The sequence below is a fragment of the Bos grunniens genome, chromosome 15 (genome assembly GCF_055505025.1).
Source record: "Bos grunniens cultivar Pamir isolate PY7600 chromosome 15, Bosgru_T2T1.0, whole genome shotgun sequence".
NCBI classification, from domain to species: domain Eukaryota; kingdom Metazoa; phylum Chordata; class Mammalia; order Artiodactyla; family Bovidae; genus Bos; species Bos grunniens.
Genome location: NC_141179.1, coordinates 61,902,722 through 61,929,986, shown reverse-complemented (window position 1 = coordinate 61,929,986; position 27,265 = coordinate 61,902,722). Strand labels below are relative to the sequence as shown.

General features: G+C 42.1%; 1 protein-coding gene across 16 annotated transcripts in view; it reads left to right on the top strand.

Annotated features, from left to right (window-relative positions):
* Nucleotides 1-23,654: 23,654 nt before the first annotated feature.
* The window catches only part of MPPED2 (metallophosphoesterase domain containing 2), a 211,636-nt gene continuing 208,025 nt past the window's right edge, over nucleotides 23,655-27,265 (top strand). For 2 of the 16 annotated variants that reach the window (XM_086338610.1, XM_086338615.1), the window contains exon 1: nucleotides 26,087-26,369. The gene's annotated coding sequence lies outside the window, so the exon portion shown is untranslated. Of the gene's footprint in view, nucleotides 24,478-25,576; nucleotides 26,038-26,086; nucleotides 26,370-27,265 lie in introns of those variants that run through there. The other 14 variants (XM_086338609.1, XM_086338624.1, XM_086338613.1 and 11 more) reach the window with 14 other exon arrangements.

Below are 27,265 nucleotides of genomic sequence, written 5' to 3'. Positions count from 1 at the left end.
TCATAAAACCAGGGTTTTGTAGTCCTCAGGCATTCACATATCACTTTATGAGTTTTGCACATATACACAGAGACTGTACTAGTATTATTCACTTTTTAAAATTTACCTACATTTTTATTTAAATATATTTTTCAAAAATTTTATGTTACTATAGTAAATGATTTACCTCTATTACTTGCCTGTATTTATATCTGTTAGAAGAAATACAAAACAGCAAAATATTTTGTGATAGTCTATTCAGATTCTAAGAAATTTTCATTTCTATGTAAGGAGGAATATGTTTTATATAGGTATTAAACAGAGACTAGTACAAAAAAGATCCTTTTACTTATCCAAATTATTGAAAAATAGTCAAAGAAGGAATGCATCTCTTACAATGTGATATGATGCTATTCAGTGCTATATCTGTAAAACCTCCTAAAACCTCCTCTGTGCCCAACCAGGAGATTGTGTAAGAATTCTGCACCAAACATTTAGGGAAACTCAAAGCAGCATATAATAAAGAGCAAATGCAACCATGTGCAAAAACTATCACACGGACAATAGGTAATTCAGAAAGGAAGTGACTTTCAAGGAATAGCATCATGGAAGGATGTGGAAATGGGCTTTCAACGTGGAACAAAACGGGTAAGACTATTTTGGCCAAATGTTCACTAGAGTGAGAGGGCACAAGTAGTTTTGGGGACAACATGACTATCAGCATGACTAGCACTATAGGAACACTTTGAAGAATGTTAGGAAATAGACTTAAGTAAGTTTGAGAAGGCTCAATTTGGAGTTTGGATGCTAGATTAATACAAACTGAGAGGAAGTGAAATCAGTTCCAAGGAGTGGCTTCAACTTGTGCCCAGAAGGGTCAGGATGGGAGTGGCCTTGCTAATATCATTATGGAAATGAAGAGCAATGACGAGCAGGATAACTTCAAAGAACCAGAATGATCCAGCCTTTATCAGCCCTGAGTTGAAATTTAATCCCCATTGCATGAATATACCAAAATCCCTTCATCAGGCAAATCCTTTTCACTTGACTTAACAAAGTCCAGTTTTCCCAAGAAACTCAGTCCCCCAATATATTTCTAATCCTCAGAGGTCTCATATGTCAGCTTCTACTTCACCAGGCCCAAGTCTGGATGTTTGGCTCTGGGTCAGTTGTGAGAATAAGTCACAGCCACTGTTAACAGGAGGCTGGATGTGTGAAATTCCTACTACAGCCTTTCCGTCTACACAACGCCTTCCCCAGGCAGTGGAGAAGAGAAAGTACCTCCCACTACGGTACAACCCTGACACAGGTGTGGTTTTCAGAACCAAGTTAGCTGAGAGAGCTCCAGACTCACACCACTTAAGTTCAAATCCCAGTCTAACCATTCAATTGCATTCCTTTCTCTTGGTTAAAATTAATTCATCACTCAGTTCTGTTCAGTCGCTCAGTTGTGTCTGACTCTTTCCGACCCAATGAATCATAGTATGCCAGGCCTCCCTGTCCATCACCAACTCCCAGAGTTCACTCAAACTCATGTCCATAGAGTAGGTGATGCCATCCAGCCATCTCATCCTCTGTCGTCTCCTTCTCCTCCTGCCTCCAATCCCTCCCAGCATCAGAGTCTTTTCCAATGAGTCAACTCTCACTTGAGGTGGCCAAAGTACTGGAGTTTCTGCTTCAGCATCAGTCCTTCCAATGAACACCCAGGGCTGCTCTCCTTTAGGATGGACTGGATGGATCTCCTTGCAGTCCAAGGGACTCTCAAGAGTCTTCTCCAACACCACAGTTCAAAAGTATCAATTCTTTGGCGCTCAGCTTTCTTCACAGTCCAACTCACATCCATACATGACCACTGGAAAAACCATAGCCTTGACTAGACGAACCTTTGTTGGCAAAGTAATGTCTCTGCTTTTGAATATGCTATCTAGGTTGGTCATAACTTTCCTTCCAAGGAGTAAGCATCTTTTAATATCATGGCTGCAATCACCATCTGCAGTGATTTTGGAGCCCAAGAAAATAAAGTCTGACACTGTTTCCACTGTTTCCCCATCTATTTTCCATGAAGTGATGGGACCGGAGGCCATGATCTTAGTTTTCTGAATGTTGAGCTTTAAGCCAACTTTCTCTTTCTCCTCTTTCACTTTCATCAAGAGGCTTTTTAGTTCCTCTTCACTTTCTGCCATAAGGGTGGTGTCATCTGCATATCTGAGGTTATTGATATTTCTCCTGGCAATCTTGATTCCAGCTTGTGCTTCTTCCAGCCCAGCGTTTTCATGATGTACTCTGTATATAAGTTAAACAGGCAGGGTGACAATATACAGCCTTGACGTACTCCTTTTCCTATTTGGAACCAATCTGTTGTTCCATGTCCAGTTCTAACTGTTGCTTCCTGACTTGCATATAGGTTTCTCAAGAGGCAGGTCAGGTGGTCTGGTATTCCCATCTCTTTCAGAATTTTCCACAGTTTATTGTGATCCACACAGTCAAAGGCTTTGGCATAGTCAATAAAGCAGAAATCGATGTTTTTCTGGAACTCTCTTGCTTTTTCAATGATCCAGCAGATGTTGGCAATTTGATCTCTGGTTCCTCTGCCTTTTCTAAAACCAGCTTGAACATCTGGAAGTTCACGGTTCACGTATTGCTGAAGCCTGGCTTGGAGAATTTTGAGCATTACTTTACTAGCATGTGAGATGAGTGCAATTGTGCAGTAGTTTGAGCATTCTTTGGCATTGCCTTTCTTTGGGATTGGAATGAAAACTGACCTTTTCCAGTCCTGTGGCCACTGCTGAGTTTTCCAAATTTGCTGGCATATTGAGTGCAGCACTTTCACAGCATCATCTTTCAGGATTTGAAATAGCTCAACTGGAATTCCATCACCTCCACTAGCTTTGTTCATAGTGATGCTTCCTAAGGCCCACTTGACTTCACATTCCAGGATGTCTGGCTCTAGGTGAGTGATCACACCATCATGATTATCTGGGTCATGAAGATCTTTTTTGTACAGTTTTTCTGTGTATTCTTACCACCTCTTCTTAATATCTTCTGGTTCTGTTAGGTCCATACCATTTCTTTATTGAGCCCATCTTTGCATGAAATGTTCCCTTGGTATCTCTAATTTTCTTGAAGAGATCTCTGCTGCTGCTAAGTCACTTCAGTCGTGTCTGACTCTGTGTGACCCCATAGACGGCAGCCCACCAGGCTCCCCAGTCCCTGGGATTCTCCAGGCAAGAACACTGGAGTGAGTTGCCATTTCCTTCTCCAATGCATGAAAGTGAAAAGTGAAAGTGAAGTCGCTCAGTTGTGTCCGATTCTTAGTGACCCCATGGACTGCAGCCCACCAGCCTCCTCAGTCCATGGGATTTCCAGGCAAGAGTACTGGAGTGGGGTGCCATCGCCTTCTTCTTGTTCCCATTCTGTTGTTTTCCTCTATTTCTTTGCATTGATCGCTGAGGAAGGCTTTCTTATCTCTCCTTGCTATTCTTTGGAACTCTGCATTCACATGCTTATATCTTTCCTTTTCTCCCTTGCTTTTCGCTTCTCTTCTTTTCACAGCTGTTTGTAAGACCTCCTCAAACAGCCATTTTGCTTTTTTACATTTCTTTTCCGTGGGGATGGTCTTGATCCCTGTCTCCTGTACAATGTCACGAACCTCTGTCCATAGTTCATCAGGCACTCTGTCTATCAGATCTAGTCCCTTAAATCTATTTCTCACTTCCACTGTATAATCATAAGGGATTTGATTTAGGTCATACCTGAATGGTCCAATGGTTTTCCCCACTTTCTTCAATTTAAGTCTGAATTTGGCAATAAGGAGTTCACGATCTGAGCCACAGTCAGCTCCCAGTCTTGCTTTTGTTGACTGTATACAGCTTCTCCATCTTTGGCTACAAAGAATATAATCAATCTGATTTCGGTGTTGACCATCTGGTGATGTCCCTGTGTAGAGTCTTCTCTTGTGTTGTTGGAAGAGGGTATTTGCTATGACCAGTGCATTTTCTTGGCAAAATTCTATTAGCCTTTGCCCTGCTTCATTCCATATTCCAAGGCCAAATTTGCCTGTTACTCCAGGTGTTTCTTGACTTCCTACTTTTGCATTCCAGTCCCCTATAATGAAAAGGACATCTTTTTTGGGTGTTAGTTTTAAAAGGTCTTGTAGGTCTTCATAGAACCATTCAAGTTCAGCTTCTTCAGCGTTACTGGTTGGGGCATAGGCTTGGATTACCGTGATATTGAATGGTCTGCCTTGGAAACGAACAGAGATCATTCTGTTGTTTTTGAGATTGCATCCAAGTACTGCATTTTGGACTCTTTTGTTGACCATGATGGCCACTCCATTTCTTCTAAGGGATTCCTGCCCACAGTAGTAGATATAATGCTCATCTGAGTTAAATTCACCCATTCCAGTCCATTTTAGTTCGCTGATTCCTAGAATGTTGACGTTCACTCTTGCCATCTCCTGTTTGACCATTTCCAATTTGCCTTGATTCATGGGCCTGACATTCCAGGTTCCAGCATTGGACCTTGCTTCTATCACCAGTCCCATCCACAACTGGGTGTTGTTTTTGCTTTGGTTCCATCCCTTCATTGTTTCTGGAGTTATTTCTCCACTGATCTCCAGTAGCATATTGGGCCCATACCGAGCTGGGGAGTTCCTCTTTCAGTATCCTATCATTTTGCCTTTTCATACTGTTCATGGGGTTCTCAAGGCAAGAATACTGAAGTGGTTTGCCATTCCTTTCTCCATTGGACCACATTCTGTCAGACCTCTCCACCATGACCCGCCCATCTTGGGTGGCCCCACAGGGCGTGGCTTAGTTTCATTGAGTTAGACAAGGCTGTGGTCCTAGTGTGATCAGATTGGCTAGTTTTCTGTGATTATGGTTTCAGTGTGTCTGCCCTCTGATGCCCTCTCACAACACCTGTCATCTTACTTGGGTTTCTCTTACCTTGGACTTGGGGTATCTCTTCATGGCTGCTCCAGCAAAGCGCAGCCGCTGCTCCTTACCTTGGACGAGGGGTATCTCCTCATGGCCGCCCCTCCTGATCTTTACGTGGAATAGCTCCTCTCCTCCCTCCTGTGCCCGCACATCCGCCACTCCTTGGATGTGGGGTTATATCGTAACTACTGTTAATATTAACCAAAATAATTCATAGAAAGTATTCATACAACTCCTGATTAAATTCATGCCAGATGTCTCCCTGTTATTAACCCCGGATTATTAGAGCTCTAAGTCACTCATACAGGCAGGCAAGCAAGCAAGCACATACACACACAGACCCACAGTCCCCAGGCAGCTCACATCCCAGCAGGGTGACTAATTTGGCATGCTTCCCAGTATTAACCAAGTTATTTACCCAAATACATCTTCAACCATCACCACCCTCTGATACCTGAGCCTTGGTGCCATCTTGCTGAGGCAGATTCCTACACCTAATTGCCTTCTCACTCCACTCCCCCTCACACACACACTCCCTACATAGACTAACTTTTGCCAACAAGGTGCCAAGCTCTTTCTTATCTCAGGATCTTTGTTCCTGTTAAACCTTCTCTCTTCAATGGTACTCTCCCCACTTGTCTTGACTAATTTTTATTTAACCTTCAGGGCACTGAGAAGCCTTCCCCAAACTTCAATCTAAATGGGCCACTTCAGTTCAGTTCAGTTCAGTTCAGTCCCTCAGTCCAGTCTGACTCTGCAACCCCATGGACTGCAGCACACCAGGCTTCTCTGTCCATCACCATCTCCCAGAACTTGTTCAAACTCATGTCCATCCATCGAGTCAGTGATGCCGTCCAACCATCTCATCCTCTGTCGACCCCCACCTTCAATCTTTCCCAGCATCAAGGTCTTTTCCAATGAGTCAATTCTTCATATCAGGTGGTCAAAGTATTGGAGCTTCAGCTTCAGTATCAGTCCTCCCAGTGAATATTCAGGATTGATTTCCTTTAGTATTGATAGGTTTGATCACCTTATAGTCCAACGGACTCTCAAGAGTCTTCTCCAACACCACAGTTCAAAAGTATTAATTCTTCAGCACTCAGCTTTCTCTATGGTCCAACTCTCACATCCATACACGACTATTGGAAAAACCATAGCCTTGACTAGATGAACCTTTGTTGGCAAAGTAATGTCTCTGCTTTTTAATATGCTGTCTAGGTTGGTAGTCATCCCAATGGCCATTTACTTATCTATTTCTATGTATGTATGTCTATCCTTCCCTTGTGAAGTTCAGCTTAAGAAATTCATAAATGTGTGTATAAACAAAGTTTTGCCCTGGAGCAAAGCCAAATTAATTCTGTTTACCAATGACTGAAGACAGAAGTGGTCATGTACAGTCATTTTAATCTTAGTCATCTTGTTTTCATTTATCTTAGTTCTCTAGAGCTTGTTATGTTTGTGTGTAATTTTGAGGTGTTTTATGAGCATTATTAATCTCATTATGTCCAATGAATGTGCAAGCAGTGAGAACGATGAAAACTACTAATTAGTGATATAACATTATGATGAAAACAAAATGAAACCTAACATTAATTGATGTGCATATTTTCATCACTTTTATGGCATCATTCTGGACGTACAAACAAATAGACTTATATAGTCTTTGGAAATTTAACTCATTCGTACCCAGAGGAATTTCTCTTATTCTTTCTTTCTTTGGCTGCTCTGGGTCTTAGTTATGGCACATGGAATCTTCCCTGTGGCATGCATGATTTTTAGTTGAAGAATGTGAGATCTTTAGTTGTGGCATTCTGTATCTAGTTTCCTGACCAGGGATCACACCCAGACCCCTTGGATTGGAGCTCAGAGTCTTAGCCACTGGACCAGCAAGGACATCCTCTCAGAGAAGTTTCTGTGTTTGGTTTTCCAGTTATATATATATATATATATTTTTTTTTTGTCTCTCTATCTGTCCATACTCTAAGCTCCATGAGGCTAGGGATCAATGTTTTGTTCACCAGGGTACTGCAGATCTCCTCAGGGTGACTGTAAAGACACCAACTACCTAGAGTTAAGCCAAACTTCCCAGATTAAGGGCAGAGTACTCCACAAGACTGCCTTCCCTTCAGACACCATTCACAAATTCAGGAGTCCTCAGACCACATTGACTTCTGACCAGCTGGCTGCAAATTCAAAATTTCCCATCACCCTCTCGGGTTGGATAATTCATTAGAACAACTCTCTCTAGTTAATGATTATAGTTTTATTATAGCAAAAGGATGTAAATCAGAGCCAGCCAAAAGGAGAAGCACAGAGGATGATGTCTAAGAAGGCCTCAAACGTGAGGCTTTGAGCGCACGTTACCTTCTGGGCACACAAGTGTGTGCCAGAATACAGAGTGCTTGCCAGCCATAGAAGCTCATCTGAACTTCAGTATCCAGAGATTTCATTACGGTTTCATTAACGTAGGCAGAGTTGGTTGAATCATTGCCTTTGAGTTGGTAACTCAATCTCCAGCCCCATCTCTGTCCTCAGATGTCAGGCTTATATCAGTTTTGAGGCTCAAAGCCCTAAAATCTAATCATCTGGTTGGTCTTTGAGGCCCCTCCTGACTCATCTTATTAACATAAGATGTCATAAACACCATGAGCTTCCTCATTAGCATAAACTTTCAAGTGCGGTCTGAGGGGTGCATCATGAATAACAAAGATACACCTATCTTTTGGCAAATTCCAACTGCTTAGAGGTTATTTCCAGGAACCAGAGACAAAAGCCAGTGAAATTCTTTACCACACATTGATGCATAGTGGTGCTTTAGTTCATGTTTGACTCTTTCAACCCCATGGACTATACCCTGCCAGGCTCCTCTGTCCATGGGATTCTCCAGGCCAGAATACTGGAGTGGGTTGCCATCTTCTTCTCCACTGATGCATAGTAAGTGTAATATATGTTCAATAAACGACCCCCTGGAGAGTTAGGCCAGATGAAACTGGATATTGCTATGACTATGTCAAGAAGAAAAGCAAAAACATGATTGAATTTAGCAATTAGGTGATCGCATTCAAAGAAGTTTCAGATGTTAATTGATTAAAGAATAAATGGAAGTCGAAGTTTTATAGATTACTCTATTAAGTTTGCTGGTGACTAGAAGGCTGGAAATACAGGAGGCATGAATAAGCAAGACACGATGGGAAGGATCCAGTGAACTAAAAGGTATTAAGGGGAGAAGAACTGATAAGGAGAGTACAAGCTGGCCTTATGGGTGATTGACTTACTCTTGGCTTTATGGGCCAAGCACTGCTCATGGTAAAATACAGGTCTTAGGGATGAAGTAGAGATCACTTATTCAACCAGATGGCTTCTAATGTCCCTTCTCAACCTAGAAGTCCATGAATAAACTTGGTAGAAATACAATTGTTCAAAGAAGTTTGCTCCTTTAGATAAGCAGTCCTTAACTGGGAGTGATTTTGCGTCCCCCACCCCCCCACGGACATTTAACGATATCTAGAGACATTTGACTCAGCAATTTCACTTCTGTCCATATGCTCAAAAGAATTAAAAGCAGAAACTCAAACAGATATTTGTTTACCCGCGTTCATAGCAGTATCATTCAGTCAGTTCAGTCCCTCAGTCATGTCCGACTCTTTGTGACCCCATGGACTGCAGCACACCAGGCTTCCCTGTCCATCACCAACTCCTGGAGTTTACTCAAACTCATGTCCATCGAGTCAGTGATGCCATCCAACCATCCCTTCCTCTGTCATCCCCTTCTCCTCCCACCTTCAATCTTTCCCAGCATCAGGGTCTTTTCAAATGGGTCAGTTCTTTTCAAATCAGGTGGCCAAATATTGGAGTTTCAGCTTCAGCATCAGTCTTTCCAATGAATATTCAGGACTGATTTCCTTTAGGATGGACTAGTTGGATCTCCTTGCAGTCCAAGGGACTCAAAGAGATATATCATTCATATATAGTTTGAATTATATATAGTTCATCAGATATATATATCATTCATATATAGTTTCATTTATATATATATATCATCATATATAGTATAGCTCATATACCATATACAGAGTATATGTATATATACATATATAATATACATATATAGTATAGATCATACATAGTATTATGTATAGCAGTATCATTCATAATAGTCAAAAAGTAGAACCAACCCAAGTCCAACTGACAGATGAATGAAAAAACAACATGTAGTACATCCATACAATGGAATACTATTCAACTTTAAAAAAGGAAGGAAATATTGACATGCTACAACATGGATAAATCTTAAAGACATTACAACAGCAAAACTGGCTAGTCACAAAAGGACAAATATTGTATGATTCCATTTACATGAGATATCATCCAGTAGTCAAATTCACAGCTATAGAAAATAGGATGGAGGTTAGCAGGGGTTGGTTGGGGGTGGTGGGAAAGGCAAGTTACTGTTCAATAGGAATGAAGAGTCCATCTGGGAAGACGAAAAATTTCAGGAACTGGATGCTGGTGGTTGCACAAAACAGTGAATATACTTAATGCCACTGAATTGCACACTTAAAAATGATTAAAATGGTAAATTTTATGTACCTATATTTTACCACAATTTAAAAACACACTGAAGTGTTACTAGCACCTAGTGGGTAGAAGCCAGGCACACATTAAACATGATACAGTATATAGGTCAGCTCCTGAAAAAAGAACTTTCCAGACTGAGCATCGACAGTGCTGAGGTTGAGAATCTCACTTTTACCGAACAGTGAAAGAACAACAGGGAGAGACTTACGGTGATGCTGGTCTTTTCACTTTTATACTGCTTTTCCACACTAAAGCCACTTTCTTTTTAAGAAATCTTTATTTGTCTTTTTGGCTGTGGCAGCTCTTAGTTGTGGCACATGGCTCCAGAGCTCCTAGACTCAGTAGTAGCAGCACTCAGATTAGTTGCTCTGGCATGTGGGATCTTTGTTCCCTGACGAGGGATCGAACCTATGTCCCCTGCGTTGCAACGCAGATTCTTAACCACTGGACAACAACGGAAGCCCCTCAAGCCACTTTCTTTATTTCACCAGATTTCACCGGCCACATCAAGCTTTAAAAAGACAGAAGTAGTAAAAATAAATGAATAAATAAGGAGAAAAAGGATCACTTAAACCTCAAACTTGAATTTTGGAATTCTCCCTTTCTGAGGTACATATATTTCTCTCTCTCTCTTTTTTAACAAGTTTCACCATGAAGTTTGAAACTACGTAAGACTTCCAAGCTTAGCTTGAACTCTTCATTTTGTTGTATTTCCAAAACTATTCTTTGCATGTTCAAGGAAAAGGTAATAAAAGCCTTGTCAATGATGTATTATTTCAGTATATATTGTGTCTAAATATATGTAATCTGATTTAAATTCTTGTGAAAATCATGAGTCTTCTACAGTGAAGAAGGAATCCTGACTTTAAGTATGACGTTATTCCTCCTGTTTAAAGTCTTAAGAGAAATCTCAGTGATGAAGAATAGCTTTTTCCCACTGCTTGCACTATCATTTAAAAGGGGACATCTCCTGTTAAATAACTAAAACAAATTAAAACTTGAATGAATCATGACAGGAAGGGAAAATTATCCTTTGTATTTTTCTATCATGAGGCCACTAGATCAATGGCCTTTCAACTCAGTCAAATAAACCTCTGATACAGTCGAACAATCAGTGAGTCGTACTATTTTCAAGAAATTGAGCAGCTTATTTGACTGAAAATGATTGAGGCAATTGTGTGCATGTGTGTGTGTGTGTGTGTGAGTGGGAGGGTGGGTGGGTGAGTGCATATGTTGAGACTCACATTTGATACAGATTAAATATAAGTGGAAAAGGACCACAATTTGAGAAACAATGGAGCTGGATTTTTTTTTTTTTTTTACTATTTTATTTGCTTGTGCTCATCTCAGTCGTGTTCAATTCTTTGTGATCCCATGGACTGTAGCCCACTAGGCTCCTTTGCCCATGAAATTTTCCAGGCAAGAATACTGGAGTCGGGTGACATTTCCTACTCCAGGGGATCTTCCCCATCCAGGGATTGAACCCAAGTCTCCTGCATTGCAAGTAGATTCTTTACCACTAGTGCCACCTGGGAAGCCCCATTTTATTTATTTAGTATTTGTTTATATCTCCATCTGGTTCCAAAACACTGTAGGGCAGCTTTGAGTATTTTTACACTATGCAGGCTCTTGTCTTATGTTTGAGAATATTTTGTAGACTGAGTGATAAATGTTGTTGCTGTTCAGTCGCTCAGTCTTGTTCAATCTTAGCAACCCCATGGACTGCAGCATGCCAGGCTTCCCTGTCCTTCACCATCTCCCAGAGTTTGCTCAAATTCATGTCCATTGAATCAGTGATGCCATCCAACCATCTCATCCTCTGTCATCGCCTTCTCCTCCTGCCTTCAATCTTCCCCAGCATCAGGGTCTTTGCCAAAGAGACGGCTCTTTGCATCAGGTGGCCAAAGTATTGGAGCTTCAGCTTCAGCATCAGTCCTTCCGATGAATATTCGGGACTGATTTCCTTTAGGATTGACTGGTTTGATCTTCTTGCTGTCCAAGGCACTCTCAAGAATCTTCTCTAGCACCACAGTTTGAAAGCATCAATTCTTTGGCACTCAATGTGCTAAATACTAAACTATTAAAGATTATGAAAGAATGAAAGAGACAGAGAGGAAGGAAGGGGAGGTGAAATAAAGGAAGGAAGGAAAGAAGGAACAGAAGAAGAATGGAAGGAACAAGGGAGGGAGAGAGGGAGGAAAGGAAGGAGGCTAATATCAAACATCCAAGCAACTATTTTATCTTGAAGATTGTTTCAGCGACTTCATTCAGTAAAACCATTAGCAGACAAGGCATACATTTTCTTTGCTATTAATTTGTATTCTGAGATACTATAACCTAGAAATTTGTTTATTTAAGTAGAATGAAATGTGGTCTGAGTGCATTCATTGCCTTTTTACCTTCTGTTTCCATGCGTCCTTCTGAAAAACATCCCACTTCTTTTTGGAGAATTTCTTTCCCCTCCAGCCATAATCTTGGTGGGGATGATATATCCAGGTGCCTGCCTTTCTCCTGGGGAGTCACAGCAGCTGTTAGAGGCTCTTTGTGTCAAATCTTTCCTGAATCACTCAGATACAGACAGGAGGTGGACTTAATGGCCTCAGCTTGGTCTGTGGCTGTACTCTCCAGGACTTTGACTCTTGAACAAGTGATACAGGATTGAAGAGACTTTGGTGCTGAGTTATCCTGGTGGCAGAACCGCAACCACACTATTTATGCTGCAAGATACTTCTCCAGTTCCTGGTTCCTAGCTCTTTTCATATTCTTTTCTTGATTCCTGCTTCCTGACCAAGTGCTACAATCCATCCCCAGGTGGTTTAAAACAACAAAGGCAATAACATCATTTTGCTCAAGGCTCTGCACTCTGGGCAGGACTCAGCAGGGAGAGCTTGCTTCTCCTCTACTCATTTTTATCTGGGGTGGCTTAAAGGTAGGACTTGAACATGTGCTCATATGTCCGCACCTGGTCAGAGAAGACCAAACAGCTGGGGACCAGAACAGATGGGTCTCTTTGGGCATGTCTTGAAACCTTTATATGATCTTCCCATATATGGTAACTTTAGGGAAGCCAGACTTCTTATGTGGCAATTCAGGAACCAATGATCTACAGAGAAGCCGACCTAGCCTCAAAAGTCATGTGGTATCACAACTGCCGCATTTTTGATTGAAGCAATGCGACAGTCCATCCACATTCAAGGGGAAAGAATTCAGACCCTCTCGTGAGCTGGCTTCTCTCATAGCTCAGTTGGTAAAGAATCTGCCTGCCATGCAGGAGACATGGGTTTGACTCCTGGGTCAGGAAGATCCCCTGGCAACCCACTCCAGTATTCTTGACTAGAGAATCCCATGAACAGAGAAGCCTGACAAGCTACAGTCCATGGGATTGCAAGAGTCAGACACAACTTAGCAAGTAAACCACCACCACCACCTCTCAAGAGTACCAAACATCACACTGTAAGAAGAGTGGGATAGAATATACATTCAATTCAGTTCAGTTGCGCAGTTGTGTCTGACTCTTTGTGATCCCATGGACTGCAGCACACCAGGCTTCCTGTCCATCACCAACTCCCGGAATTTACTCCTGTCCATTGAGTCAGTGATGCCGTCCAACCATCTCATCCTCTGTCGTCCCCTTCTCCTCCCGCCTTCAATCCTTCCCAGCATCAGGGTCTTTTCAAAGACTTTTCAAAGAATATATATTAGTGCAATGATTTTCAGAAAATTTAATCCACCACCCTGAGCCTTTGGATTGATGTAATCCTGTTACTTTTCAATAAACTCCCTGTTGCTGATCTTAGCCAGGGTCAGATTCTATTACTTACTAAAGGATCCCAGTCTAATAGAGTAAGGATCTGTTTTATTCATCTCTGGGCAATTAAATGCCACTTTAATGTTGGATATTTAATTAATATCACCATCCAAAGGTTGGTACTTATTCATTAATTAATTACTAGACACACCTGCATGACTCAGAAGCCAGCTTTGTTTCACTGATGAACGATTTCAACTATTTTATCAGGCTTCCCTCCATCGCTGCAAAACAGACACAATTATAAGAAAATAGCTGAGGCAGAGAAAGGTTATTTGGTTTATCATAGATGGCAATGGGGAAGTACAATGCTTCCAGAAGCAGACCAGAATTTTCATTCCCTTGGCCAGGCTGGAATATTAAATCACATAGAAATACCGGGAAAAGATAAGCTACACGAACCAGTGATTGTTGGCACTAAACACTCGAGTGAGTTCAAAGAGCCCTTAGGGCCTGTTGTTTATTTGGAAAACCAGGGGGGTGAAAAGTAGTGAGAGAATGGCAGGATAGAAGGCTAGCTACATATTATCTTACGATTTTATCTTAACCAGGCTTGTTTGAAGAATTTACATACTAGGGGTGCATGAGTTTATGTATATATGTGTTTCAAACGTTTAATCCTTTTTATAAAAAAGCTTCAGGGCATGCATACACATATGAAATAAAAATATATGTGCCATTAAATATTATCAGTCGGTCATCAAAATGTTATCCTGAAAAGAATTTTAACATAAAAGCACATAAATGTCAGAAAAGCAAGTTAGAAAAATAACTAATGATATAATTAATGTGTAGACTATGATGCTGCTTTACTAAAGGTGAAAATGTTAAAATAAATAAGTAAAAGAATAAGCATGTTGTTTCTAGGAATATTCCATCCCTCCTTCTGGAACTTATTAGTCAGTTTCTCTAAGATGCCTGAAGGGTCTACAATATTTTTTTAATGTAATTGTGTGATTGACCACCTATACTTTCAAACTCTTTTATTAATGAAGTTCTTGGAGATAGAAGAGAAAAATATATGCCTGCGATTTCAGCTACTGAAATTTTTTTCGGGGTTTAGGTTTTACCTTTTAGTGTTCAAATATTGTATTTTCATCTAGTCTTAATCCATCCATCTCTCTCTCTCTCTCTCTCTCTCTCTCTCTCTCACACACACACACACACACACACACACATTCCACTTCCACCTCTTTTCCTCTTTGGTTCTCTTCCAGAGGCTGCTCTTTCAGTGACAGACGTCTCCCTGGGCTGTTCTTTGTGACCACCGGCCGCGTTATGAGAACTGTTTTGGTCTGGCTTTTCTTCATGACTGTCAAAGGCCATAGGGTGTTGGGGTCTGAAAATATAGCTGGCATCAGTATGGACCCCAGAGACTCCCAACACATCTCAATAAAACTTTCAGTGATCTCCATTTTCCATACAGCATTTGGGTTGTGGATGATACATCTCATCTGAAGAGAATTATATTGACCAGCATCTTAAGTGAAAAGGTTTGTTCAAACAGAGAATTACCTTTAATATCTTGTGTTTTTTTTTTAATTCTCCTTTATGAATAAAATCACCACTAAACCCCCAAAAAATCATAAACATGTCTTTCAGAAGTACAAATAGGCTAAAACCTTTGATTTGAAAGCCTCGGTGGCCCCAGCACTTTGAGCCACCTTGCAGAAAATTCTGTGTGTGTAAAAACACTTGTTAGGACTATTTTCCCAAAGGAATGATTATTAAGACTTAGCAGAGAAGCACCTTGCTATCGACTAATTTTGGAGTCACTTTATTCATTGTGTGTGTTTATCTAATATTATTAGCAACTTGTTGCTGGATTGTAATGTATTAATTCTGTGCAGCAGTTAGGATTTCTTGTGCTATGTCAGTGTGAGGTTCCTTTTAAAATGCTATGTTTTTACCCTTGTTTAACACAGTGCCAAAGAACTAAAGGACGTACATAACTCTCGATCTATCATCTGCATTCCCTTTGCATTAGGTGTAACACTGGCACAAAAATCAGAGCCCGAGCTCCAATTTTTCCAGCTGTCTCTGTCGCCCTGTGATCTTTTGGTACAAATTTTCTAGCCTGTTTGAAAAGGCAGCCTTCTACCCTCTTCTTTGATTGTGCTTAGGCATTTGGCCAGCCTGAGACATGGATTAATATGAACAGAATCATAGAGTTTTCTGAACATAAGTCATTTATGTGTGTTTAGTGGCAGATACCAAGCAAGGAAAAGGCAGACCGCAGTTGCCTTTGTATAGAGTCTGGGTAGGTTTTGATTTCACTCAGAGTCAAGAACAAAGCAACCTCTGACTTTTCCTCAAACTCAGTCCGTATGGAATGACTTCTAATGACTTCACGAACTGCTAGCCTTCAGATGACTGCCGCGTTTTTTTCGCTTTTTAAGTTTCCTCCTTCTATGACGTTTTATGATTATACCTTATGGTGCAGTTCTATTTTTGTTCTTCATGATTTTCTGCGTGCTTTAAGTCTAGAGGGAATTTTTTTTTTTTTAATCATTTGGCCAGCATCAAATGTGCTTTTCAGTTTGGGGATGGTGTGGAGAGAGGCTTTCAGTACCGTGCCAACACCAAACATGGCATTCCCTGTTGAATGAGCCAAATCCGTCCCCGGAGTCTGAATAATTTAGAGGAGACGTGATGTCATTGTCTACTTAGAGATAAATGGAAAGGAGTCTGGGCGTAGACTTTTGGAGTGGCCTTTGTAATAACAGTAATTAAAAAGAGCATTACCTCATATATTTAAACTTTTTCTACATACCATGTGCTTTTCTCATTTTTACTCAATATTACTCAGAAAGGGCTAGTAGTTCTGTTTCATTATTTTTGAAGTACTGTTTGATGACACTGGTTTTAACAGTTTCTCACAGTTCACTGCTTCAGTTTTCATCAAATTATATTTCTAGTTACACTAGACATTTTCATCGTCAATTTCCATATGCCTCAAAGATACGCAAGGACCAGTTAGCTAACAGCAAATTTGGATACCAGATAATAGCTGCTGTAGGACATGTTTTTCTCTTAGCACAGCCTTTTCTAAAATGAAAATCTGATACTCCACCAGACAAACCCCTTGACACCCAAACACACTTATATTTCTTTAACTAAATTAGCTTATGCATATGGGGAAGGTCGTGGATCATCATTGACTATTTAATTTTGATGTGCAAATCTAATAATAAGATAAACACTGGCCATATACATTTTCATACACTTCAGTTCCCAGCTGGTGGAAACACAGCAGTCGTACAATTTGCCAAAGATCTGCCAAGATCCAAAGGATTCTGAGATCCTCTTTCCCTTAAGTTCTACAACTTTCCCAAGTTATTGTCATCACGTTTTGAACCTCCTGTTGTCAAATGAATGCTACAGATTAGGGCTTATTATATATTCTAGACAGCTCTGAAGTATGCAAATAAGTGTTATATCAACAATTGGTGGTAAAGTTAAATATCAATTAGTCATCATTCTCAACAAATGATCAGCTTGTTTTGCTTATGAATTTAAACAACATAAATAACCAAAACAGATTGCAGCTAGCAAAATGTAAAATCCCTAAATTGCTTTTTATAATATTGCCTTTGCCTCAAAAATAATTTTTTATTAATAATATGGCAATACATTAAATGTAAATCTTTTGATCTTTCAAAGATCAATCATTCCCATAAATGTGAATATCAGAAAGATTTTGTTAAAATGTTTTAAGATTACCGAATCCTACATCTTTTAATCTCTATGATCAAAATGGGGCTTCCCAGGTGGTGCTAGTGGTAGAGAACCTGCCTGCCAATGCAGGAGACACAGAGACACAGGTTCGATTCCTGGGTTGGGAAGATCCTCTGGAGGGGGGCAAGGCAACCCATTCCAGCATTCTTACCTGGAGAACCCCATGGACAGAGGAGCCCGGCAGGCTATGGCCCATAGGGTTGAAAAGAGTCATACAAGACTGAAGCGACTTAGCACGTGGACATGATTATAATATGTGAGCAGTGTCCTGAAAAGGAATATGAACTGTTGGTATTCTAAACTTATAGAATGCATAACACTACTTTTAATGAAAGTTCTAGTCTACAGAGCCACAGAACAATGTTTAATGACATGGGGAAATATTCACAGTATCTATTTAGTTGAAAGAACAGGTTACATAGGTAATAGGACATGAGGAAGAAAGGGGAACTTTTATTTCCTAATGTACTTCAGTCTTTAATTTATTTACAATGGCTTATATTAATTTTGTATAAAAAGATTTAGAAATGGATTACAAGACTGTACAATAATTACTTGATACATATCTTGCATTTTTAAAGTTAGTTTTCTTAAAAAACTAACTCATTTTATCTTTGTAACAGTTCTATAAAATAGGTACTATTAATATCTCCTTTTTACAAATGAGGAAACCCAAGGCACGGAGGGTTTAAGCAACTTACCCAGGGTCACACAGGTAGTAAAAGGCAGAGATAGGATTCCAGTCTTGCTTTGCTCTCAACTACTACAATATGCACTTAACTACATTCCCAATTTTACTTCATTTTTTGTGAAATACATTTGACTGAAAACTGTATAGCCAAAAGTCAACAGTGGACAATTCTGAATGATAAAATTATAGTTATTTTTAAATGTTTTCTTTTTGCTTGTCTGTATTTCCTGTTTTCACAAAATAATAAATAGAAAAAGAAAAAATATTGAAGAGGAGAAAAAATAATCTTTTTATAGTTCCTTCTGTAGTGAGCATGATTATAGTGCTGTGATTTTTTAAAAAACTGCCCTCCTGTAAACCTTCTTTTTATTTTAGTATCTGGTAAAACCATGTCCTGAAGATGGCTATTCTTCTGTTTTCTTGTGTACAGATTTTGCTTTGTTTACAGATGATCACTATGCGTAATCATGAGGACAGAAGAAAAAACTGATGGAACTTTCAAAATGTAGAAATGCCAAGAAAGGGGCAAATTTAGAAAACATGCTTGCCATTATGAATGTCCTTAAATGTTTGTATATATTTCCATTGCATGCTTTCAGTCTGACTTGCTAAGAAGGGCCATAGTGACTTAGCTTGCAACAATCAGGAACCCACCAACTAGAACACCTTCACAACGGGTTGGTGAAGACTGCTTGGGTTCACATGGAATAATCCTGTACCAAAAGAGCAATATTCTTACTTGTATTTCCTTTGAAAGCATATCTGCTTCTTTGAAGATTTCACTTAAAACACAGCCATATTTTAAGAATCACTTAGAATATTGTTTGGAATATTCAATAAAAATGAACTAGTTCCAATGAGGACAGACGTGGAATTGATGTAGCATCTGCAAACTTTACAGCAAAAGCAGAAATACACTTACCTCTTGCATTTATATTTCATACAAAACAAGACAAGTCCATATGTGGACCAAAAATAGGTATGGGGCACTGAATGAGGGATGATGTTTTAGAATCTGTGTGTTTGAAAAAAAGATTAGTGACATTTTATGCTAGTATTTAATACTGCAGTTCTTCATGGCAAGATGGGATCCCAAAAGGATGTAGAGAACAGAATGAGGGTGACTTGGAGACAGGAGAAGCCTGACCTATGAGGGGAATAAGGGCTTTAATAAAAGAAGTCGTCAGGTAAGCATAGCTCTCGACCTCTCTGGCTGCGTACTATCATGCCTTAAGACAGTATTTCAAGATTTTGTTAATCTTTGTCCTGGGGCTTCCCTGGTAGCTCAGTGGTAAAGCGTCTGCTTGCCAATGCAGATGAGGGTTGATCCCTGAGTTAGGAAGATCCCCTAGAGAAGGAAATGGTAACCTACTCCATTGAACCCAACCCACTGAAAAATCTCATGGACAGAGGAGCCTGGAGGGCTACAAGTCCATAGGGTCGCAAAAGAGTCAGACATGACTTAGAGGCTAAACAACAACAAAACTTTGTTTTTATTACATGAAATGTATTCAAATCTCTTAAATCTATTCACATCTCTTCATGCCTTACCTCCTCCAAACTATTTGGCTGGAGCTTACCATCACCTTCAACCTAATGACTGTTAGAGCTTACAAATGACCTCCCAAAATTGACCCTAGCCCCCTAAAATCCATTCTCCAGGCTGGGGCAAGAGTGGCCTTTGCAAAACATAAATCAAATTATGTTAGCCTTTCTACTTAAGATCCTTAAACAGCTTCCAGGAGCCCTCAGAATAAAGTCAAACATCTTCAACAGGGCCTTAGCTGTGACCTTCAAATGTTTTTAACTTGGCCCTTTAGTTCAGGCTTCTGCCTACAGAGCTGTGTACAGATCCCTTTTGAACTCAGCAACCTGCCAGACTGCTTCTCTTTTCTATGACATCCTTGTATTCCTTTCCTCACTCGGAGGAGGAAAAGTACCCCTACTTTAAGTTTTCTTGGTACCCGTTTCCTCTCCTTTTCTTAGATACAATTTTTACTTGTGTGATTATTTAAAGCCAGTCTCTCATCAGGCTCATTAGATTACATACTTCATAGTGTGGGAGAAAACTTTTGCTTGTTTGCATCATAAGATCATCAGCATGGTTTTGAGTACTCTGCCTGTCACAGAGCACAGCCTATAAAATATTTAATAAATAATCGAACCATAACATTAATAATACTGAGAGAAATGGAGTTTAGAGTCTGCTGGTCTCTCAAAGTCAATTTTTTAAAACTGCATTTATTTTTGCTGAGAAGGAAAATTACATTATATGTTGCTTACTCAAAATATTGATATATCTTATACTAGCTTGTCAAATTGAATTATTAAACTTGAAACCCCCCACATACATTTTCTTTAATCAGGTTATTATGGGTCTTCTACACTGCCCATCTTTCAAAAGTGATTACTTTGGCTTTTACTTCAATGAGATTGCTCATCTTCCACCATGACAAGCCTATCTCAGGTGCCACTAAATTCCATTCCACATTTGCAGAATTGGGACCACGATTTAGGAAGGACCCAGCAAACACTGGCAACAGAGATCATGCATATGCTCAGTATCTTGCTCAGATTTTTTTGAAATTGATTACTAAAGTTATTATCACATAAATAATATTCATTTGATTTGTTGATACATGCGAGGCATTAACTAGTAAATACGGTAAGAATTAGTAAGTGCTTTGCAAAATTTTAAGATTTTTCACTTCCTCCATGTTTATTACTTAAGCTGCTGGCAAAAGTGGTTCAGATTTAGTCTTTCTAAGATAATGCTTATAAAATTTATGATACAAAATTTTACCAGTTCTAGTGTTTCTTGAATCTTTCTTAGTCACACACATTTTTATTGGTTAACCAAAAGGAAATTTTAAATAAAAAGAACAAAAACTATTATTTATATATTTATTTTGCCCACTTCAAATAAGGATCTATCAAAGAATCAGGTTAAGCACATAGCTTTCTTTTGAGACTATACCTTGGTATATTAAATATGTAAATTTTAAGATATAAATTCTTTATTTGTACATCCTACTATATTTAAAAAGAAGGCTGCCTTTAAATGGATGAGATACATAAAAATCATCAGCTTCTCCATGAGAAAATCAACTTATGAGATAGTCTTAAGTACTATTTCATGTTTCTGAAGATGTTAACAAACCCCTTTAATTGTACTCATTGAACTCCATAGAAAATCCTTAGCTCTTATCCTCCACACTGGTCTCAGGATGTCACTTCCATTCCTACATATATGATATGGATTTTCCTTCATTGTGTAGTTGCTTCAATTACTCATGAATTCTTTTATTCATTTTCTCATTTACTGACTCATAAGGCTGTTTAATAAATATTTCCAAATTTCTATTAATACTATGTGCATAGCACAAAAGAATGAAAACCAGAAAGGAATAGAGGGCATCATTCTCCAGTTTGAGGAGGTTAAAATGAAAACATTTAAAACAAATTTTAAAAAAGTAAAAACTGTAGGAATTTAGAATAAAGTAAAGGTGTTAGTTGGCTCAATTTTCTAATTGTGTCATAATAGTTCTATTAACAGTCACTGATTTCTAATCATATATATCTTAAGTTTTGTTGGAAAATGATTGAAATGCAACCAACTTAAAGTAAAAAAGAGGCAAAATAGTTAATTTTTTTTCTGAAGAGGAGCCACAGGCTGAAATGAAGTTTTAAGTTATGCGCAAGTATCCCTGAAGTATTGGAAAGCTGTTCTTACAGGGAAAAAGAAAGCCAACTCCAAATAAAGTACTGACATTTCAAAGGAAGTAGTATTCACTTTCCAGGCTTCCATCTAAGGTTCTCCCATGCTTCCACCTCTCATTTTCTTCCCTGAATGCATTCTGAAATGATATTTTAAAAGACACTGCGGCAGGCTATTGGGAAGTGTATTTGCCAGTTCCTTCAATGAAATCACTGGAGAAAGAGTACAGATTTACATTCCATTAAAGGAAAATATTTGTAATATTTGCATAGAGGCAAGCATAAACTTGGCATTTGACTTTCATCCTTCTTTTGTTTTCCATCATAAGCAATAAAAATTGAATTTAACAACAACAACAAAAATGGATCTTATAGGCTTACTTACCTTAAAAAGAAAAAAAAAAACAAAACACCCACAACTCCCAGAATATAACATTTAAAATTTGGTATAATGAGGCTTGATGTTTCAAAGCTGATGTCAAGGGACAGCCATAGTTCACATCCAATCATTTTAAAACAAGCTTTTAGTGTAGGTAGCTATATTGGTAGAGAATATGATTTCACAAAATGCAGTATGTTCAAATACATGGGATGAGGATTATTTGAAAAGTGAGTTTCTTTTGTTCTTAATTTATTGTTTAAATTCATGTACACTTCCCCAGCTTTTTATTTTGGTAGACAAATGGAAATAAAAATTCAAAATCCTAATATAGGTTGGTCATTCTCAGTAGGTAACTGATTAGCAGAGACACAGAAAGGTGCACTTCTTCCTATACTACATGTTACAATTTTAAGCTATTTGCCTCAATTTCTCCCACTCAATTAAATAATAAACAATTCTTCATCAACTTCGGAAAGATCACTGACTTGATTTTTTTTTTAATATCATTAAGTGTCCTATAAAATGTGCCACTAAAGTAGAACAGGTTATTATTTATTTTTTGTGTGTACATTATTTAGATCTGGGATCATGTACAAACTAGTTTTGTTGTTTTAACTATCAAGTTTTTTTTTTTTTAAAGGAAGGAAACCACAGAAATGATTTGGCTGGTGCAGATTTAAATCAGTCAAAATCAGTTGAAAATTTTTAACCATTTAGATAAGGAGTATACTGCTAACTCACAGAATAAAAAAAAAGAAAACCAAGCATTTCTTCAAAAACATGACTCCAGTCAGTGTTTGCTGCTGGACTAGAAATCAAAAACAAAATATAAAAGGTCCATTCCCCTGCCCATCTTTAATGTTCTTTTACACCAGTGCTCCTTGCTGCGGTTTATGCTGGGCAAGGAAAGTGACTGTCCTATGGTTCCCAGCACATTTGACAAGGACGGACACTCCGGACATACCGTACAACAAAATAAATACATTAGCAAGACCTTCTCCCCTTCATTTCAGCTCGGGCATAAGACATAGCTTACTTCAAGTGCCAGGAAAGTCCATTGTAAAAGGGACATGTTTTCAAGTGAATTCCGTTTGATCTTTTTTATAGGGGCTCCTACCAGCCTCTCTCCCTTCCTCCCCTGACCCTGGAAACCAATTAGTCTCCACACAGAGGCCACAGACCAGGTTGCAGTGGCTCCTTTTTATTTTTAGGGGCTATAATTTCAGCCAGGATGTCTAGTCCGTTGTCCCATAGTATACCTAGCACACTTCACCCTCTCACACACATCCACTGGATTTCCCTGTGGAGAATGCCTAGATATTTGAGTCTGACTCCTGCAAAGGAATTAGAGCTGGTTGGCATCCAAATCCTTCAACTCGGACAATGACATAACATCACAGGGTCACCTGTCTTTCACAGTCAACGTCATCAACCAAGTTTTCTAAAAGCCTTCTCTTCCTTGTCCTCTGTCTTCCAGCATCTCAGCGACTTTTCCTTTTCTTACGAAAATCTTTTCTTCCATAATCCAAAGTAGCAGGGGAAAAAAGGGGGCAAACTGATTTTTTACAATGTTTTTGAACTGCTTATCCTTCGGGGAAAATGTGCCCCAAAGGCCAAAATGTTAATACTTAGACTCTGCCTCTCCTCACCTCCCTAAATTGAACCTGGAGGTGAAAGAAATTGTCAGCTGGGTTGGCCTTTTCTTTCTCAGGAACAACATTGCAGAAAGAAAGAGGTGTGTGTGCATGCGTGTGTGTGTCTGTGTGTGCAGAAAAAGGTGCATAGCTTTACCCCATTAAAGTCTAAGCTCTGAGAAGGGAGGAGACCCAGGGTCGGCCTCCCCAGTTTCAGCGCGGTGCCGGAGCCGCTCTCCTTGCCCCCAGGCAAGCTCTGCGCCCTGGAGCTGTGCCAGGACTCCAGACAGCGCCTGGCAGGTCGGTGGGTGGGGGGCCTGGGCCCTGGGTGTTCCCTTTGCAGAAGACGCCCATTTGGAGGGAAAACTCCCTTTATTTTCCTGGGGCTCCGTAGCCCCCCTCCTCAGTCCCCTATCATTTTTACGCTGATCACACTCATGATGATGAACTTGCAGCTCAGCTTCCTGCCGCCTGCTTGACCCGGGAGCACCAGCAGGCTACCGGCCTCGCCCTTAGCTCCCGCCTCCTCTCGCAACCTCGGGGCCTCGGGGCGCCAGTGGGGGCTCCAGAGGGCCGGGGCTGCAGCAGGGGCGCGCGAGGGCGCGGGGTCCCGCCGGGGAGCGCGCACGGAGCGGCGCCTCGGCCGCCCTGCTTCCTGGAGCTCTGCTCCTTTGACCCCAGTGGCAGTCCCTGTCACTGCACCGCTCTCGTTCCCTCCGGCTCGCCGCGCCCTCGCTCCCTCTCCTCGCCCCCACGCTCGCTCTCTCCCCAGATCGAGGCTGCTCGGGTCCTTTCTCCCCCCGCCCCCCGCCTCCCTCTCGCGCCGCGCCCCCGGCCCCCCGCCCCAGCCCGCGGCGGGACCTTCGGGGTCGAAGGTTCTGGCCCGCCCGCGCCCCTCGCCGCCCCCGCGCGCCCCCCGCGCGCCTCCCGCCGGCTCCGGCTGCTCCGCGATGGATCGCTTGCTCGTCGGGCGCTGAAGGCATCCCCGGGACCCGGAGCGCAGCCCGGGAAAGGTAATCCGCCCCGGGAAGGGAGGCGGAGGGCGGGGGAGGGGGAGGAGGCGGCCGGGCGCCCGGTGCCGCGCGCGAGAGGAAGGGAAAAAAATGCACACACAAAGCGGAGCCCGGGTGAGAGGTGCCTTGTCAGAGGCGCGTGCGAGGGGCTCGGAGGCTGCGGACCGCGGTTGCCCCGGTGCCCCTGACAGTCGCTCGAGTCGGCGCTTTCCGGGCAATTCGGAACCCGAGGAGGGCTTTTTTCCAACCCCCGGAGCGAAAGCGAATTCTTTTTTAGGAGCTGTCTCCCTCCCACTCCCCATGTCGCCCCTCTGCCCTTCTCCCCTCCCCCCGCCCCTATCCTCGGCCCCCGACCTCCCGGGGTCCCCACCTCGCCGCTCCCTCCTCCGCCGGGCTCTTTTAGCAGCGAAGGAGGGGGTGTAGGCGAGGGGCAGCGGCGAAAGCCGGGCGGCGGGGATGGGGGTGGGGACGAGGGCACGGTGAGCTGTTTACTAGAAAGTCCCGGGGTTCTGTGTTCGAGCCGCCCGGGCCTAGGCCCGGGTGCATTGTGTTGGCCCGAGCCCTGGGCGCCCGCGGCGGCCGGAGCGAGGTGCGGCGGCCGGGAAGGCGCCGCGCAGCTTTGTGCTGGGTCTGCGCTCCGCGGCCGCCCTCGGGCCGCCTGCGCGCGCGCCGCTCTCGCGCGGGGCCGTTTCTCACCCTCTCCCCGCGCTCCAACCTGGATCTCCCCCGCCGCCTCCTGTCTCCGCGATCGCAGCCTGCAGAGCGGGCCAGCGACCCGGGCTGGGCGGCGGGGGACGAACGGCCAGAAAAAGTAACCGTTGCCGCTCGATTCTTCCCTCGGGAGGCAGGAGTTTCTTTGCTATTTACATGTAACAGGGTTGTCTTTGCAAAACCTTTGAATTCCGAGGTTTTGCGGCCTAGGAGGTGAAGGGGGCATTTTTCCTGGAGATTGGGGAGGGTATTAGAATCCACCAGCAAGGAAAGAAATTAAGGATGCCCCAGTGGGCGGATTTATACCACACCCCTCCCCAGGACACCCCAAATTAAGTGCAAATGCAGGTCTTGAAAAATGTGTAATCGAGATGCTGCAAACACACACAAACAGGTCAGGGTGGGGGGAAAAAAACAAAACAAAACTTTAAGTGAAAGAAAAGATTTCCAAAGAGGGGGGTGGAAATCCGTGGCCTCCACACCCCCTTCGAACGTTCGCTGGATCCCTCCCTTTCTCTGCCGCTCCAAGGATGCAGCCCGGCAGCTCCGGGGCAGAGAGCAGGGAGGCGCCGGCGGCCCCGGGCGCGGGTTCGGCTCTCAGGATTCGGGGATGCCAACGCGCCCTGGAGGCTGACGTCGGGGGCGTGGGGCTGTGATGCTCGAGCGAGGATGGCGCGGTGTCAGAGCCATTGGCCGCCGGTGGTCATCAATCAATTCGGGGCTGGGGAAGCGGTAGAGAAAGAAGGACAAGCGCCCAGCGGAGCCTGGGGCCGCGAGCGCCAGCGCCAACAGTGCCAGCCGCGGCGGCCGCGGCGGAGACGACGGCGGTGGCAACGAGGGACTGAGCGAGTAAGGCGAGCTGGTGCTCCAGGAAAGAAGGGGGAGCTGTAACCCGGACAAGCCGGCCGGGAGCCGGGAGGGCAGGGCGCGCGCGCGCGCGAGTGAGTGAATGAGTGTGTGTGTGTGTGTGTGTGTGTGTGTGGTTGCTGACCCCCCTCTCCCACAACTGCCCACCGTAGATTTAAAACAAACACACCAATCCAAAGTAGAGAATTCCGCACCCCCCGCCCCACCATATATAGACTCCACGCGTTGCCAGAGGCGCGGGAGAAAAGTCCTGCCCTTTCTCTCCGAAAGAATGTGCCAGCCGGGTGTCCGAAGTGCTGGAGACAAGTTCAGGTGTAAGTGCGTTGGGAGGGAGGGCGCTCTGTGGACAGAGGGCACGTGGAACTTTGTGCATCCGTCTAAAAACCTTGGCGGAGAAACCGCCCGGAAGGCTTCTGGGCATCGCTCCGGGATACAGGGATGAGTAACTGGAGATGGGCATAAAAGAGTAAGGGCGTAAGTTGAGAAAGCACTCGATCTGTGCGGCAGAGGGAGGAGAGAGCGAAATTTGGCGGAGTTGGAGCCGGCGAGTTCCAAAGTCCGGCCAGGAGGTTGGTCGGACGATATTCTTAGGGGCTAGTGAATAAAATGAGCATCCTTGTTTAAACGAGGAAATCCCGGGCTCCTTTCTCATAGGCTGTGCCGTGCGGTGTTCGGGTAGAGAGGTCATGAGTTGTTGCTTTGAAACTTTTGGTAAATTGGACTTCTGGTGTCTAGGAGGTGGAGACAGTTATTTAATTCCTCAGCTTTTAATCCTTTCATTGCCAGCAGACTTTAAAAGGATTTCCCACTAGATTCCTAAAAAAGAATATTGCAAGTTGCACAGCTTAAGGCACAGGAGAAGTGATTGCTGTCTAGGAAATGCAAAATGTGCTCACATGATTTTTTTTTTTTTTAAAGAGAAAATCAAAGTAGCACCAGCATGAATGTTTGGCAATGTCAGTCCCTTTTAGATTTTTCTTTAGGATTGCTGGCATTTAGTACTGGGTTCCTTTGTTTTGTAAAGCAAATGTATTGAAGTATAAAAATGGAAATTTAAAAAAGAGTACTGCTCTCTTTAAATATTATACATAAAAAGTAATGTGTGTGATGAGGATGAGGTGCTCCAAAATCTGATCATTTGGAGGGTTTTACTGCCTGTATGAAGCAAGGGGATGCAGGTTCTTAGTAGTTTGAGGCGGTGTATCATTCT